General features: G+C 37.8%; 1 protein-coding gene across 12 annotated transcripts in view; it reads left to right on the top strand.

The window, feature by feature from the left end:
- The window catches only part of LOC118263127 (ras GTPase-activating protein raskol-like), a 156,869-nt gene that overhangs the window by 93,437 nt on the left and 45,127 nt on the right, over positions 1 to 18,305 (top strand). Inside the window, exon 1 of one of the 12 annotated variants that reach the window (XM_050697219.1) lies at positions 6,613 to 6,841. The exons of 7 other annotated variants lie outside the window; for them this stretch is intronic. The gene's annotated coding sequence lies outside the window, so the exon portion shown is untranslated. Of the gene's footprint in view, positions 1 to 6,612; positions 6,876 to 6,928; positions 6,947 to 17,512; positions 17,715 to 18,305 lie in introns of those variants that run through there. 4 more of the 12 variants (XM_050697216.1, XM_050697217.1, XM_050697218.1 and 1 more) reach the window with 4 other exon arrangements.

The raw sequence follows: 18,305 nt of genomic DNA, 5'->3' as shown, positions 1-18,305 counted from the left end.
GGGACGCCAAACAACACATACACTCGAACATATTTATGCATATCTGAATCAACAATAACCTGCATAATGAGTCCCTTCAACGCTTTGCATACATTTGTTAATGAGGCCGACATTTTCTAGTGCGTCCGGTCTTAATACATTCGATGTCTCTCATGATTACTATGATTTTGGAACATTCGGAAGTCTTGTTCATTTCAAATTTTAGAATTACAGCTATTCATATTTGGCTCCATTTGCCGGTCTATTGCTATATTTAAAAGCTTTTTTTTTTCTATAGATTGCACACAAATTACTTTCTCTTCTATTGAACTTTATTTACTCTAATAATGGTATTCACTTTCAATAAATTCGTTGATAACCTTACTTCACGGGTGAGTAACTGTAGAGGTTCTGTAGCGATGCAATGCGATATTCGCAAAAATTCATTGTGCCAGTGTCCCCGAGCTCGTCACGGATAATGAGCAGCTCCTGCTATTGTGTTCAAATTGTGTCAAATTAACGCATCCGTTTTCTAAGAACTGACTCATGACGAATTAACTTGTAGAGCTTCGAACTCATGGTTTTATCATTTTGCGGTTAGGTTAGGGTAAAGGCTTTTCTACGAAAAACCTTTCTATTACTTTATTTTACCTTCATTACTCAATGGGCCGAAGGGCGACGTAGTCCTGTATTTCCCGCCCACTGACCACAACGTCGATTCATGTGACAACTTTAGCATTAATACGGCAATTCGTAAATAAAAAACGATGTGTAAATTGATCTTGATCTTCCGATACCCATTTTCCAAGACCAAGTTAATTGTCCATATATGTGGAGCCTGCTTCAGAAACAACCTCCTACTGTGGATGTGGAAGCGAGAGCTGCTTCCACAAAAAAACTAGTTACGCTCTGAAGGCCGTCATTACTAAATTCTCTATAGTTTTTATTGGACTAAGCTCTCAGAAGCAATTCCAATCACGTTCTTTCGATGAATACGGAAAACCGATCTCTACTGTGCCTTCAAGTACTCGAGGAAGGAGTTAAGAAGGTTTTGTGCCGGTTCGTGCTCATGATCCATTTTATACCTTTAGTTATACGGCGTTGTCCGACTTTTTAAAGATGTTAACGTGGTGTTTGATTTTATGTTTCCCATTAAAGGTAGGCGATCTGTGAGGCGATCAAAGCTTGTTTGATGGATGTGCAGGCGGAGATCGTTGCTTAATTGAATAGCTGTTTGTTTGTTGTTTTAGCATGTTTTGCTAAAGCGAGTGGTGTATTCACCATCTGTTAGGACATTAATATCAGTAATCGCGTTCGTAGTTCCCATGGATCATTGAGGGCTACAGCTTTCTCGAAAACCTGTTCCTTTGTTTATATGTTAGCTTCAAATGTCCTAGTTTTCTCGTCTAAAAATCAGGACGGTTTTCGCAAAACTCATATGTTACAAGCATGGGTATTGGGTCGGTAATGCTCAGTTTGCTTTATTTACGTATTGTTCGGATCGCGCTACGACATATGGGAGGCGGTACCTTCACCGCAGCTGGGGGCAACAGGATGTGAATATACGATTAGCGATCTTTTTTCTCCTGCATTTTAAATTACTTTAATACTGCATTACGGTTATAAGATAGTTTCCGGTCATTATCAAGGATTTATTTACGGTACAATAAATAATTATTGACTCCTATTGTTGAAATCCGTTGAGCAATAATAATTGACAGGTAATTAAAGTTGTACTTGTAGCTTGTCCAAAATAGATTTTAAACTAAGTATTGGTTTAGGATGAGTCGGTTGTGGGTTGTTATGTAGGCAGATTTTGTAAAGTATCCTCATTGTATAAGTGGGTATAGCGAGTGGGATATTACAGGTTATATAACTTTTCATTGTAGTGTTGAAAACAATGAATCAGCCGAGTGCTCGTTAGTGAGTCACCTCCCTTGTTGTGGAGGCCATATTGCCTATCCTTGCGTTTTTTCTTAGCACAGATAATCTCGTATTCTGCATCTGTGTTTACGCTCAAGTACTATGTGCAATGTTTACTCATATTCACCTCATTGCGAATGCTGGAGAGAGCCAACTAATTGACATACCTCGGCGCGACCTACTCCCTAACGAATATTAAACTTTTAATTAATTCCTACTTACACAGTTCCAACAAGCTTGTCGAACAAAGTGTAATAGGCTTGATTTTATGTATTCGAAACACTTTCTTAATTTTTAATTATTTAAATTATGTTTTTATAAACTTTCACTAATTATGTAATCATTTTGTTACAGGTAAGTGTCGATTGTGGTGCATTAAGTACGGTTCGCAGTAAGTACATGGACTTAAGTTTATCTTAAATTCACGCTCTCTAAACAAAGGTCCCTTCTTCACCTCGTACTTACTGACTGACTACCCACTCCGTTATGTTTCAATTCGGTATGGCCTCTCAGCGAGTAATTATCTCAGTGCTTTCATCAAGATGTAATCTCTCAATTTCGCAGTTTCACCCAATTTCATTCTTAATTTACACCCAAAAAGAATTAAATTTGTGTTAAGTTTAAGTTGTGATTTACGGTTGTCTGATCTTTTACTACCGTGTCTTAAATGTCATTTCTTTATGTAATGCGCTACATATTGGGTCGGAGCTGCGATGTAATAAACATTTGCGATTGGTATTTAAAATCAGATTTTGTTGTAAACAGGCAGGTTTCTCATAAAAAATATAATTTAACGATGTCGTGGTTAATAAGGGAAAATGTGTTAAATTATGGAAGCAATAGAGTGTAAAATTCGTTGATGTAATTAAAGCTCCTTTGTATCGAGTGTCACGATGTTCCGATGGCCACCTCGTCGGTCGCCGGATGCTGTCGGCCTGTGAAACAGCTTAGAGTTACGTGGTGGGATTGTCCAGGCTTTCAAGCTGACGACCGCAAACAAGGTGTTTGGTTGACTTGCGTAATTGGGGCTGTGAAAATCCTGTGTACGCAGATTTATCACATAGTGAGCGCTGGACAGCTTACGGACCACCATGCGATCCGTCTTATGTTATCAGGGGATACAGCTTTCGCGAAAGACGGAAACAGAACAGAGGTTCTTACAACAGATGAGGATATAGTTCTTATGGAATAAGTTAAGTTGTACCAGTATTTAGATTATTTACTCTACACAGTTAATGTGCTACGGTGGGTGTGGCTTTAGTTTCGTCCTTTCCATGGAAAAAATAACGTAACTAATCTAAAGAAGGGTTTCCGCCCACGTTTAACCGAAAAGGTTCATTATCTTAGTTAACAAGGGTATTTTTGTAACCTGCATTCTTGAGATAGCACCGCACTGTGCCGTCACTCCTGCACCGTTATTCAATCAGCCGAGTTAATCAACACTCACTGTTAGTTTGTATTGATTTATAAACCTGTTGTGATTATGTCATGATGGCCTTCCACTCGCACTTTGATAGCGCCTCTCTCAACGGTATTATGTCGACACCAGCAATTTATACTACGCTAACTCGAAATTTGGAAAAAACTTTTTTTATGCCAAGTTGCTTAAAATGTGTGTTTGCATACGTCATAAAAAAATTGAGAAGATATATGCAAAAATAAGAAAGTTACAAATCTTATAAATCGCTAAGTAAAGGTACTTTTTGAAATCACTCGATTTATATTACGCCAACTATTTATTAGCGGAGTGTGCGCGGGGATCTTTTGTCAAAGTCCGTGCAACACTGCACTAACTCATAGTTTGCGTAGTTTAGTGCGTTCGTGTGTATACTTGTTCGTTTGCAAAATGAATGACTTAGCGACTTTTACATAGTAAATACTTATGTGTTAACGTATTAATTAGTTTATTAATGGTACGTTGACTATTCTTTTTGTGAGTAAGTACATGTTCTTTATAAAATATTGAAATATGCATCAGATGATTGATCATGCACTACGACGTCCCGTACTACACTACGCTAACATAAGTTAGACGTGTGTAAGATGTAATTTTTTTTTGATGAATTACGTTTATATACGGCTAACTTGCGCTAAATCAAAAAATAGAAATAGTTAAGGAAATATAAATATGAGATATTACAATGAATAAATTAAATATTAAGCATACCAAATTTCAAAAAAGTATCTTAATTAATGTAAAAGTTATCACGTTTTTCCCTTTAAACGCCTCTACTGTAAAGTACGCTTTTTGAGTTAGCGCAGTATAAATTGCTGGTGTCGATGTTTGATCGACAAGATATGTAAACTTGAAACGTACATTTCGCTTCAGAATCGTCATTTTGCATTCTATTTAACGTGACTTTAGTAAACTTGTTCTAAGTTTAGCGTGTTTTCTAAACACTCATTTATTCATCGCAGAATTTCTTTTAAATTATACCAATTAATTATGCGAATCACATAACAGAATGTCAAGCTCTCGTGGCTCACTCCGTACATTTTCTTAGAATCGTTATACAGGCGATATTTAAAATTTTCTCTATAACCCATAGTGCACGCACATTAACGATTCTGTACGCATAAGGAGTGTGGGAGTCTCGGAATAGATTGTACTAAAACTCACATTTATATGGATAATTTAGATACAAATAGGCTTATTGAATATACCGTGAAATAGTTCTTTGTAAAACGGGTATCCATTAACAAGGCGCCTTATCATTTGGGAAATATTAACCAGCTATGTAGTTTATTTTCTGTATTTATATAAAATACGTGAAAAGTTGGTCTGTTATTTAAAGTTTCCAATGACAACCAGTACGAGTTTTTCACTTCAAGTGAAAACCGATGATTTCCGCTTTACAGAGACTTGGCCCGATTTAAAAAATCTGTGCCAAAAAATATTATTTCCACATTCAACGGCAATGCAGATGTGCCATTTTACGCATACAAATTGGGACACAGCCGTGTACCGAGCACCATATTATGCAGAGCTCAGCATATTTCGAAACTTTAAACTTTCCCGTACAATGCAGCCACTTTTTTCTGGCGATTAATTTTTTTACGCAAATATACGTTAACTGTGCGGTGTAAGGGCAATCATGCATGTAAAACGATGTAGTAAAAATGTACGAGTGATGTAGCGTGTCATTATGACTGCATTCATATCAAATTGTGTGGAATATTCTTTGAAGTTATAATCTGAAGTAAGCTTTAAATGAAAGTCAGATTGTGGTGTGGTTGTATGATAACGCATATTTATTATTATTTCTTATCTCAGAACGTGTATGTTCACGTGCGTGAAAACTTGTAAGTTTGTGAACGTGATTCAGGGCGGCCCTCACCGGTGTACGAGGCAGCCGCTCCATATAATAATTTACCTTTTTTGTGTTCTACACACACGGTACAAAGGCCAGCTTTGAAACTGTCGGCCATTCGGCCGCTAATTTTAGCCCAAGATTGATGTTTACCTATGTCTTCCGGCGGTCGCTGTAAATACTCCTAGTTTATTTACACTTTTACATAAATTACTTGGAAAATACAATTTCCGTTGATCAAGATAGCCGTGAAATGTGTAAATAAATCGGAATTATTTCGTAACGGTCCCACTTCGCGTTATCTGCATATATTGCTCAATTATTATTGCATGTAGATAAGGGCCTACTGTGCTGAACACATGTCATGTGTCGATATTTACATATGAGCACTTACTTACGTTAGGCTCTGACCATTCTGTCATGTCGTCGTGTGAGTGTGTCCGAAAGAAAACCACCGTAGCACTGACAAATTATCGTAGTTCCCATGTGACCCCATTTTTCTATCAGTGTTAATTTGTGTAAGTGAAGTTTCAATTATGTACAAGTAAATGACATGACACGTTCAACACTTGGAGTTCGTGTTTACCAAGTACTGAGCCGTTCCCTCCTCATACGCGTATTACATACAATCATGCTTAACATATATGCGAGGTTATTTAATTACAGTTTCACAGAAATGCATTTTAATTTCAAAAGTAATTCATCAAAGTGCTTTAATTTCGTACGAAAGTGTGTCAAGTCATACGCCATTACGGGAACGACATTTATGTGTGTGACTCTTGGAACTTGGAAGTCAAGCGTGGGTTATTCTATTTTTTCTGTAGCAGTTATTAAGCTAGATTGTCAGATGTCATGTAACTGTTCATACAGAGAACAGTCAGTAAGCTGACCCCAGTTTTATTAACTTATGCACATGACCTTACACCGAGCGGCTTAATGTTACGTATCTCCTAACCGCAGTACATAACAAAGTAATGTAGATAACGTCTATATTATGTCTAATACAGAAAATATATCTATGACCAAGTAGGGTACACCAACGGGGTTCCGACGCGATATGATAGTGCTTATCACTTGTATGACCAAGTTTTTTGTGAACTCAGCTTTACGAGTCACGTAGGGTTGCTGAATATTGCACCACACACATATTTTAGTCCCAGATAAATAGAAAAACCACAGTTAATTCCAAACTAGAACTTAAATACTTTATGAAGCTTGTGCTAAATATTTTCCTTATAGCGAATGATTGGATTGTTTTAATTTCCGCCGTCTGCGCCGTATTAAGGGCCGATTTAAACCGTATGGTTAAAGTAAACAAACAACAATATCCTCATTTGAATGATCACGTGCCAGCCCTGCTAGTGGTGGGTGCACACCGAGCGCGCGTTGGTAAACAGTTGGCATCAGTCCGTGTCGCGCGCACGTCGCGCCTCGCTTCTCCGATATTGTGTGAGGTGCGTCCACACTCTTGTGTCCGGTGCCCGGTGTGCCAGCAGCCGCGCGCCACAATGTGCAGGAACTCTGCGGTTTGCTTCCAATGAACCACCGGACTATTGTGCTTGTTTTGTGGAATCATTACGTGCTTTTGTCGAGTGTTACACGTCGTGTTCAGTGACCAGTTCCCTACAGTTAGTATGTGATTTGTTGCTGTATGATACCTAGGTATTGTTGTCAACACCAGAATGATCCACTGAATGAATGCGTACATTACATGCGACGTTCAAGTATAACCGGTAACTTACATAACTGCGATAAGAAATACGAAATAATTTATGAACTTTACGAAGATTGTGCTTTCGAAAGCTTCTGACGAATCATCTTGCGTTTGCGGATAAATCTTTATGCAAATGTCACATTTCATAAATTATAAGGTCAGTCGATAAGGTGACAGTGGCCCTGTGGAGCAGTGTTCTGTAATAAATCAATTAATTACTCAGTATATTGATTGGCTCCAGTGGCCCAGGCCTCGTATCACGTCGGTGCGTTGGTGGCGCGTAAGAGTCGAGGGGCCTAAATATAGTTGGCCCAGTGTGGCGGTCACCACCGTCACCCTTTGCGGTGACATCTACACAGGAGCAAGCTTAATTAGCGTGTCGACGCTTTAAAATTAATGTTACAGATGTTGTCGTCTGTGTGCACTGTGCAAGTTGTACTGGAACAACTGAGTAGGATGAGTACCTAGTCTCACGAACAATTTTAAACACAATGCCGTTAATTTACCTGAATGTTTCTTTGACGTCTTGCTGTAAACCCAAGACCTTTTTACAATTGTTGTTTAGTTCTGACTGCTAATACAATGGCATCACCTATTTACTTCAGTTTGTTTTAAAGTTTCCACCTCATCGTTATAGTTACGTTTATTACTCTATGATTGGTAGTAATGGTCGTTAAAAATGTGTAACTACCATCTTGATTACAGATGAATTAGTTCTAGTTGTCGGGATTGATTCAACTATTCATGTTTCTAATATTGAAAATATTTTGTTAAATCTTCTTGCCTAGTAGCGTGACTGAGAGTCAGCACTTCGCGGTTGGATTGCTATCAATGGACAAAAGTTTAGATACACACGAACGATTTGGTGTCCAATAATTTTAACAAAAGCAGTCGTGGTTTAATCTTCACGTAATATCAACTGAAAAAAGTATCATTTAATAACTTTCGGTTTCTCTATCGATCGTGTGCTCGACATGTAAAGTTAATCTGTGGCGAATATTTGAACGGTGATTAAAAAAGTATGAGAGCATCTGCCGCGCCGGCTGTTACAAAATCACGCTCGCACATGTCGTGTGTTGGTCGGGCGTACCAACGTCTTGGGGGCCCGTCTCCCGCTACCTGCTCCGCATTGTTCTCTTCCCTTCTCTTGTCTTGTAATAATGGACCTTCTTACTTTTTGTTCTACGAAAAACAATAACAAGAGGTTTTGTTCTCAAGTACACCATCATAGCTGCACTTGATTAGGAAACTGTTGAAACGTTAAGTTCACTAAGTAATGTAGTTGAGTTGTTTGAACTTCATTATAACTCGCTTGCTTAATAAAGCACACCTCCTTTTGTGTAATGAATGCAATTACATACCTACCTACTGCAAATGTGTGTGTTGTCATGCGGTTGCAGGAGGTTGCAAACATTGACAGAATATAAAGTTATACGTCTTCGCGATACAGGTAAACGATTCATAATAGTCGAACAGCCTGTTTTGTCAATCGCGCCACGTCTTTTGCCCACTGTGCATCCATGTTGAATGCAAAGAGATTCCGATTCGGCCGTACATTGCGATGGAATTTTAATCGCTGTTTTCATAATAGAAATTTATTTTGGGGACCGCTGTTCAGCAAAAAATGCTTTAACCGGCCTACAAATAACATTCCGTACTTCACCGTTGCGTTTGACGGATTCTTCAATGTTTGTGTACGATTAAATCTCGCGGTTCACATTCATTCATTTAAAGGGAAGGAATTAAGTGTAGGTAGGTGTGCGTACAGCACTTAGTATGTGAGTAGTTTTTGTAAGAGTTCTTTAGCTTAATGCCTCTAGCTTATAAATCGCGGCCCGTGGTCCCCGGCGACAGATAAGTGCGTGCTTATCGTCACTGAACGAATTCCCCGAGAAGCCGATAACATGCCGTGAGAACACGCATTCGAGGGATAATCCTGGATTTTTGGGGAACATTTAAGGCCAATAAACATAACTCATGTTGATTACGATAGAAGCTTTCTTTAGATTTAGGGGCGTGCGCTGCAATGTCAAGTTGTATGAGGTTTTATTACGATCTAAACGTTTTATCGTTATTTTGGTGGTTCGACTATTATCACGTATCTATTTAAATAAGCCGATAAGTGGTATCTACTATCATAGAGCTATCTTGCACACATGTCTGGATTACACAACTTTTTATGAATTTGAAGTCAGGGTGATCCAGATTCGACTCTGCTGCTAGTTAGATGTCGTTGCACTTAGTTTGCCTAATGAAATGTTTTGCTGCTCGTAACACGAGCCTGTGTAATCACATTCAATGAAATTACCTATGATCACATTCGCAGAATAGAGGGCAGTTTTAATCACCGGATATATTGTGCAGATTATAAAAGATAACTGCTTGAATCAAGGAAACATTATTCAACTTTAAGTTACCGTTATTGCCTCCGTTGTTTTACCACTCGTTTGCTTAAGAAATATTTTGAGTTCTGGACAACGTGTAATAACATAAGTCTCTGCAGAAATTAGTTTATCCGCATGAGAAAACTCAAATGTAAGTCATGTGAAAATTTAAAAATTCCTTGTAAATTGGTCGCAAATACATTCGCCTTGTAGGAAGTCAATCTTGACCATCTTTCCTGCAAAAGTGTGGTGCCTTAACGGTGGAACGGTACATATTGTAAATTTTCGCAGCGTGCAGTATACTTAAGTGGTCAGCAGTCAGATAGGATCGCGGTCATTCCCCTGAAGTTCCGGCACCTGCGTATTCGCCGGATATTGACGCGCACTCGCTGAGCTCATGGTGTCACTCACGACCGTCATCCCGGGATGGACATAAGGAATTTTGTGACACTAGATGTACCTCATTATTGCTGTGATTTATTATGGATTAATAAAATACACAATTATCTTCCAATATTATCTTCTTTTACATAAACTCAACGACGTAAATCTAGTCTTTTTTATCGCTTAACAAAATTGCTCAACAAAAACAGTTTGAGATTTTATAACTAGAAAGTCGTTTCTTTATTTCCGTGGCCGTTTGATTTACGAACAATAAAATGTATAGAATCGGGAACATGTCGAATACGGCGGAGTCCGTTGATAAATGTTGATAGTACCCTTGGCGCTAATGTCTAATGACATCATCTCGGCCGAGGGAAAGTATCGAGTACTTTATATTCGCTTTCCCAAGCAATTTGCTACTAAATTGCTACTGAGTACCTACCCACTAAGATAATATAATTATCGTGTTTTCTAAAGGTCTTTATAGCGGTCTCCCTTGTAGCGAATGTCAACAATATCACGCCTGTCTGAGTAGAAGGGTTATACAGAGCATTTATGAAAACTATTTGTACACCGGGAATTTCAAATAGAGACCTAACTCTTATAAACTTTGGGCTTGAAATCGGAAACTTAACATTCAGTAGCCGCGATTATGGTCATTATTACAAAAAGTACAATGTTACCATTTTAACGTAAGCTATTGTCTCCTTCTATCACGTTTAACCTTTTAAATGTTGATATTTGGTAGTTTACTACATAAAATACATTTAACAAGGATTGTGCAAGTAGGAAATGGAGCAAAACGTGCAATGTCCTATAGAAATTTTGTATAGCCACGTTTAGTGATAGTCACGAATTCAATCTTGTTTGGGAACGCTCTGTAATGAGAGTAATTCTTGTAATTACGTGGGAAACATGGAAATAATTTACATAAAATTATAAAATACAATGTATTTCGTATTGTTTCAGAGATTTTATAGCGTACTTTGTTCTTGTTATACAAGAGCTTTCACTTTTATTTTTGTGAAAATTTCGAATGCACTTAAGGCTTATTACGTGTAGGTTCATACAGAGTATCTCTGGTTTTATTAAGTTAGCGGGTGTATTGTGAGTGCGGTGAAATCTTACGAGTGGGACGGGCCAGCACATCAAGTTACCTCGTTCTTTAAGATTTCTTTAATAGATTTTGAACTTTAACGTGAACTGATAAGGTTTAGAATCTATAAGAATTTGACAAAGTGTGGTAGCATGATGAGCTGGTTTCGTCGGTACATTGTCGGTGTGTTCTTGTACCTCACTAAGGTCTGTCAATTACGGGACTGGAGTCGCACTTTATGACTGCGTGCACAAGTTGTCGGTCTTGTCGGACTACTTACCCGTGTGCCACTTCCAGTGAAATTCTTTGACTTACCGAAATCTGTGAAACCGATGACAGCTTTGCAATTACTGCGACTGTGTTATCAGCTTGGGATCAGTTTGAAATGCTACAAATTTGTACCTACAAGAACACTAAGAGCAATTATCAGGTTGATTTTATTTAAACTATAATTTGAGAGACAGATATAAATCTTCAAATTAATTTAAAAATGCATTCATAATTTACGTTTTAATTTCTGTAACCAACTAAGCACATAACTACACAGCTACACACACACCTGGTGAATCAGTTAATTTCATTAACTTGACCTTTTTGTAAGATCGTTAGTAGTGTTACAAAGCAAGCAAAACCTGGTGATAATCATCTTACTGATGTCCTAAGGCATTCGGCTGAAGCAAAGCAATATTGCTAATATTTACTAGGCACGAACTGGAGTAATCATCACTGCGAACAGAATGGTTTCATCCGAGATGTGTTTAGATCCATAAATACAAATAATGCTGCGCCAACGCAATCTCGAGTTGCAGTAGATCATATTTGAAATTCCAGACGTAAATCTTAGAAGTTGTACACATAGAAGAAAATTAAATAAGATTGCATTCGACGCATGTTTGATTTTCCCACATTAGACAAATATACACGTGTACATGTACCTAATGTAATGGTGTAAATTAACGGAAATATTTTGTCTACACTATTAATACACGTTTCCCTGATAAATCCATTTGGAATTATGTATGTATGTATTAGGTAGCTTTGTCATTTGTGGTAAAAACAACTAGCGGCGATGAGGTAAAATATTATGGTAACGCAATATGTAGGTAGAGACTAGTAACTAAGCGTATGGTGTAATCCCTATATTCGCTTACAGCTTAGCGTTTTGGAAAATATAAACCCATATTTTTACCTAATCCCTGCATGCCCGTCATTGCAGTCATTGTCATTGACGCAGCTATGAATGGAGGTTTCCTTTTCAATTAACGCAGTGCAAGCTAAAAATACTCTGACTGAAATTTAATACTTACATAAGTATAGGTTATAAATATCATTTGAGATTAATTTAAGGCAACACCAGATTCGTTTAAAGGCCAAAACTAATCCTAACATAATTGCGTAGCTTCTCCTGCCAGAGGAAATCTTGATAAACGAGTGCTTACATTTTGCAGAATATAATTGCTTGTTTATATTAAAATTCCGAACACGCTGTATCCTCGGTCATTAGTACATTGCTCTGCAAGTAAGCTTCGTTCGGTTCTGCGAAGGCAGCCTGCTAGAACATTATGCGAATCTGCAATGTTCATACATTATGGCGAGAGTGTTACAAACGTAATTCTATTCGTGTTCATTAGGCTTAAGTCTGTAATAAGCGCATTTATTAAATCTGTATTGCATTTCTTAGTCTTCATGTATCATACTGTGTTGCTACTGGCTTTGGTTTGTGTGATTCACTCGCATTCTTTATTTTCAATTATCGTTATTTTATTTAGTACAAAATGTATGCCATTTATGGTTTGAGAGAAAACAAACTCCTTTCTTTATAGTGTTTACAAAGAGTTGTTTAGCAATTGTCATTTTAAATAAGGATAAGTGAGACATCCTATTCATAATGTTTTTATGTCAGTAACGTTCTAATTACTAGACACGAGAACATCCGCCTTGTCTTGTCTTGTAACACTCTCTTAATTGATGTTGATGGCTGCAGTGTTGGTCTGGTGATCACAAGCAAGCGCCCGTCCAGTTGAGCTTCTTGATTGGTTAAAGAACTGGGTTGAAATCAGCCGTGCACGGGACTAATAATATGACTGACATCAAAGTTAGTTTTACCTATTTCTTCTTTGTAAACTGCTTTGTTCAAGGATAAGTGGATGTGATGATGTTATGTTTATATTTTTGATTGAAGTGTTATAATCCATGTGGACACTGTTCCCATTCAACACTATGTGGCAATCGTCCATTCCAGTCAAGTTTATACCATTGAGCTATTTATCCAGCGTAAGGCCGTCTAAATTGAGAGGCGGGATGCGATACACGAATGTTCCAATATCATTGCAAAGGCAGATACAGTTACATCGATTCCGGGAGCCGATCGGGATCAACTGGCGTTCGTCCAAACAACAGTTTATTGCTGACACTGTGCACTGTTTACTGACCGAGCCGTCACCTAAATATGTTCCCGGCTTTCAAGCTTTTATCTCACCCAAATGCGTTGTTCTACTCGTGCCGGATGCGGAAATGCTTGTTGCTATCAACGTAGAAATGGTCCGCGATATATTTCTAATTGGAGTTGTGTGTCATCATCATCGTTCGTTTTGTTTTGGTTTTTCAATGTAAATATTGTGTGACGAAGCTATGTATTATGTCAATCTTACGTAGTTCGTGTTTTATGACATGGGTTGACAGACGCGCCTACCATCAAAGAAGTGGCTTTAAATTTATTCTTTGTCTGATCTAAGACATCTTCAATTGGCATCTAGACACCTGTAGAGTGTGTGTATCAGTGAAATTGTTAAGTTAAATAAAGTCGACTCGCATTTATTTTAAAATCATTCATAAAAAACAACATTTATAACGCTACAGCTACAACATTTTCAGAGATCAAAGTTATAAATGTTTATGTAAATTTTCCCCTAGTAATAAGGATGATCTCATTATTTTATGTATGTCAGTGTAAACAACTAAACACACAGATGCAGTAGTCGGCTAGGTATGTATGCAACGGTAATGCGTCGTCGGCGTTCAACGTGCGTGCTTAATTTCTTCCATTGAGCATTTGTAAGGCGGCTGTATTCTTTTTACCCACTACCCTGATTGACTCCTCTACCGTATATCCATTATGTTGAATCTGTATTTTGATTTTTATTCATTAAAACGTTAATATTCAACGTTTTTGTTCATCATTTTCTTGTCTGCTGCTCTGCTATTCCGCCAATTTAGAACGAACAAATTTGTTTCTAGAATGTATTCAGCATTGTTTGATTATAATTTCAGTGAATCTGGATTTGAGTTCACTCTATATATTTACACTTTTCATTTATATTTTACGCCTGGAACGCGTCAGTTTCACTTACGTTTGCTGAAGTATTTACGCATGCAGTTATTCACTACATTTGCACGGCTGCGTCGGGCGTTTGTCTGCGCACACGCACACTCCCTCGGCATTCTATTGGCACACTTCTCTCTAACGAAAGTTTGTTATTTATTCCAGTTTTTGCGCTTTCCTTGCCACTGGCTTCTTCATTGATCCAGTGTTCTATTAAACAGTTTGATTTTATAATTGATTCGATGTCACGCGTCACGTATTTCGTGTCGTGTTAGCCACTTATCAAAGTCTCGAACGTTTAATTACGTTAATGTACCTAATTACTTTTTTATTTTCAATATTTGGAAATGTGTGCATTTTGTTTCGTTTTTTCAGTTCAATGATACGTATGTACTAACTATCACAGTGCCACTTATGTGCGTATTCAATCGGAAAATAAGGTTCTGTAATTAAATAGGTGTATTCATCGCTCTAATAATAGCTTTGTATGCGACAAATGGATGTTTACATCTATTGTGGACAAATTGTGATCCTTTTTGTATTGTCATTGAATATAGAAGGGCTTGTATTGGTTGCGCAAGAGTAGCCGGCGTGCCAAGTTCAGTCGCCCACCTCCGCCCAAGCATGCGCCTACGCGGCATCGGTAAGCTGGTCTTAGCATCCATTAGGATTTGTGATTGTAACGATTAACAACAGATAACTGTTGATGTTCGACAATTGTGTGCTTATCTCGAATATGGAGCCGACACTCGTTACAAGACCTTATTAGAGACAGTGTAAACAGATTAAGAACAAGAAAAATAAACAAGTTAGTATTGTTTGGTTGTGTATTCAGATTCCAGTTTTTATACTTATTTATCGTAGTTTTTTTGGCACATGAATACATTATCGAAGGGTATCTACTGCGATTTTGTACATAATATCTCTTTAATGATAATTTTGTAGTTTTGTTGGGCTACACAATATTTTTAGTAGAGCTAGTCTGTCAGGCATTTGGGCTCGTGCCTAATGATGGGTGAAATAACGTAAAAGACTTTGCTATCGCGTAAATTATCCTACGCACCCTGAGAATTCCGTTTCTCGAAACCGCTCGCACCTGCTTGCTGCTCAATGATGAATGTTACCGTTTATTTTTATCGAGTGCATCTCGTACGAAGTCGCACGACAAGATATCGCGCGTCCATGAACCAACGATACAAGATGTATGGCAGTAAGCGTAACATTGTTCTGTACTCAAGGCCGTCGTCTTGAGCTACTGACATACCTTCAGTTTCAAGTGTTACCATGGGAACAATTTTCGCTTTTTACTTTTTACACTCATACCAATCGAGGTATGAAAATAAATGCAATGTAGTTACCCTTTGCGTGCTCTAAATTAGTTGGAAAACTTGGCTTTGCGTCCTGTCACGACATCTAATTAAGATGTTTGTGTTTGTTGTGATTTATTATGGTTAAGGTTGAATTGTTGGTTTGCCCAATGAGCCGAAGCTTACCTTGGTAAAGTGGAACTAACTCTCCTGTTCAATCGGCGGAACCATTTGACGAATTGTTGATGTTTTGAAGAAGATATTTGTAAATTTGCTTTTGCAAAGCGCTTGCATCATTGTCAACATAATAATATTATATCAGCAGCAAAGGGTAACCAACTAACCATTACAAAAACATTGTACAGTCATATTTTTAATATTATAAATCGTTTATTCAGTATTAATCAGTAGGTACTAAATCTTTGGGAAACTCCATGAATGTGGTTTTCCTGAAACGTGTCACTGGAAAAATTCTTCATAATTTAAAAATTGATGTTGGCATGATCATATTGGCAGCAATAGGGACGATTATTGTAAAACAGCAATTGAGTTGAAACCTTAAAGTAATGAACGTAAAAAAACATTCACGTGCATTTTTTCCATTTGAGATAATATCACAGCTAGTGGCTTGATGATGCATAGATATGCAGTCGACCATTTTAGTCATCTCATTCACTGATTCTGACTCAAGCTGACAATACGTAATTTAAGTATATTAAACTCTACATTCGCTTTTTGCGTCAGTTAACGAGAATCTTTCTTTGTGTAATAAGAGGTGACACTACGCTCGTGTCATAAGTCAACCATTTTTTCAGAATGTCTCTGTTCCTATTTTGGAAATGGGCAACTCAGTCACACTGGCTGACTTGGGATCAGATCTTGTTCGTAGGTTACATTTATTTCCATTCGACTGAACTACAATTTTTATCCTTTGTAGTAACCCGGCCTATGAATGTAGGCTAAAGGTGAACCGTAACACAGTGGGCGTAACACCTGCTTCGGGGTTGCTTTGTGTTATACAAAATTGGATTATTGTTTCTAATTATGAGCATCGTTAACTTCCATCCATACCTTCGTTTCATTTTGTTTAAAATACCATTTCATTTAGCAACGCCTTTCCTAAACAAAAACCCTCGTTCCAGCCTTAGTTATCATTACAGATTCAGAAATAAATATCTTTATTTATAACCAAATGGATATAGATTTCGTATGCAACTCAACATTACGTAATGTTTTCACCCACTCAAAGCGAAGCAAGAATGTTTATTTTTCTCAGCGTTAGCCTAGTTGTGAGTGCTATCTATTTGATATTGTATTGCAATCACTCATCAAAACAGTGAAAGAATGCTACTCGAGTTAGCTAGAGAAAAAACAGGTTCACATGTAGACGGAACATTCAGTAATGTTTACGTACGAAACGTGGTAAGCTACGTGTCGTGTTACATTTAATTCATGTTCTGGCTATTCAAACATTTGTACTTTATTTTATTATTTCTGAGTGCTGCGACAGAATGGAAGCCCTCCTTAAATATGCGGCCCACATTCCAGTTCGTCTCTGTTTACTCGTCCTCGTCTAGCGGGCTTAAAATAATTACACAAGTGCGTTGGTGCAACCCACCCTTCAGAGGTCCTTGCCCCTGCACTTAGTTACCTGACATTTTGTTTCTCGTAACAGTAAAAGTGTTCCAAACTTTTAACAGGTTTTTCAAGCGGATTTTGTGAGTGGCGACGCTTAACTTTCACTTTCGATTTTATCCATATACCTACTAATATTATTGATCCGGTTTCCATAAATATATCTATTAATGTTATTTGCATTTTTTTAATTTCTCTTTCATTTAATACTATGTTTTCTCAATGGTTCTTGTTTATGTTATGGCTCGTTCAATTTATACGTAGTGTTGATATATATAAACATCTACCTCCGACCCTTATTGTACCTTGTGGAATCCTCAGACCATCTGTGTTATGTTGATTATTGGAGCATGTTCGAATTTTAAACTGTGAATAGTAAATAAACGGTTGGCGGAGGGCACAGCGTGCGCGCGCGCAGCTCATGCTTGTCTTCGCGGCTCGTTGAGTCGCCGCTGAGTTCAGTTCAGTGTGTTGCTATCTGTCAATGGAGACAGTCACGCGGTGTTCCGTTCTACTCTATAATTACGTTGTGGTACGAAAGTCGGGCGATTCCGTGTGTATGTGGATTAGACCCATAACCTAACCAGTCCGCGTACTATCCGCTGTGTATTGTGCTTCAAGTTTGTCGACATTGTAGTGACGTGTACATTTATTTCTGGGTAAATTCTATTTTCGTGGTGATGTTCTTAGTGTGATTAAACAGCATCGTTATTTATTGCTTTAACAATTTAATTAGCATTTATATTTGTATTCGCTATTCGTAGTTACTCAGAAGTTATATTGTCTGGAAGCTATGTGATTATAAAGGTGGTGTACATATGGTGTTATGACTGAAATAGAAGGTTGTGCACGATTTTGCCGTAAAGAAGTGTAGTTTAGTGCGTAATTCACTTTGTGTGAAATACGAGATGTTTCGCTATGAATCATTTGTAGAGGCGAATGTCAATTAGATGAAAACGTCAAAAGTGATGTTAAGTCAGTCACGGGCAGTAACTCTTCCACTGCCTTATTAAAGCAACCTTCAACTTCTGCACTTGCTCTTCATACGCGAGTGGTTAAAGACAATAAACACGACGTGGACTTGTTTTTATTCGATTAATGTAAAGGCTATCCGCGGGCACATGTCTGACACTCGTACAAAGCGTACACAAACTGAAGAAACAAAATAAATATTGTAAAAAATGTTGGCTATTGAATGATGACAAGCACAGAGTGGGACAATGACAGCATTGTAGTGTGGCCGACATAAT

Source organism: Spodoptera frugiperda, chromosome 12 (genome assembly GCF_023101765.2).
Source record: "Spodoptera frugiperda isolate SF20-4 chromosome 12, AGI-APGP_CSIRO_Sfru_2.0, whole genome shotgun sequence".
NCBI lineage: Eukaryota > Metazoa > Arthropoda > Insecta > Lepidoptera > Noctuidae > Spodoptera > Spodoptera frugiperda.
The sequence above is the reverse complement of the archived record's forward strand: the minus strand, read 5'-3'. Positions and strand labels throughout refer to the sequence as shown.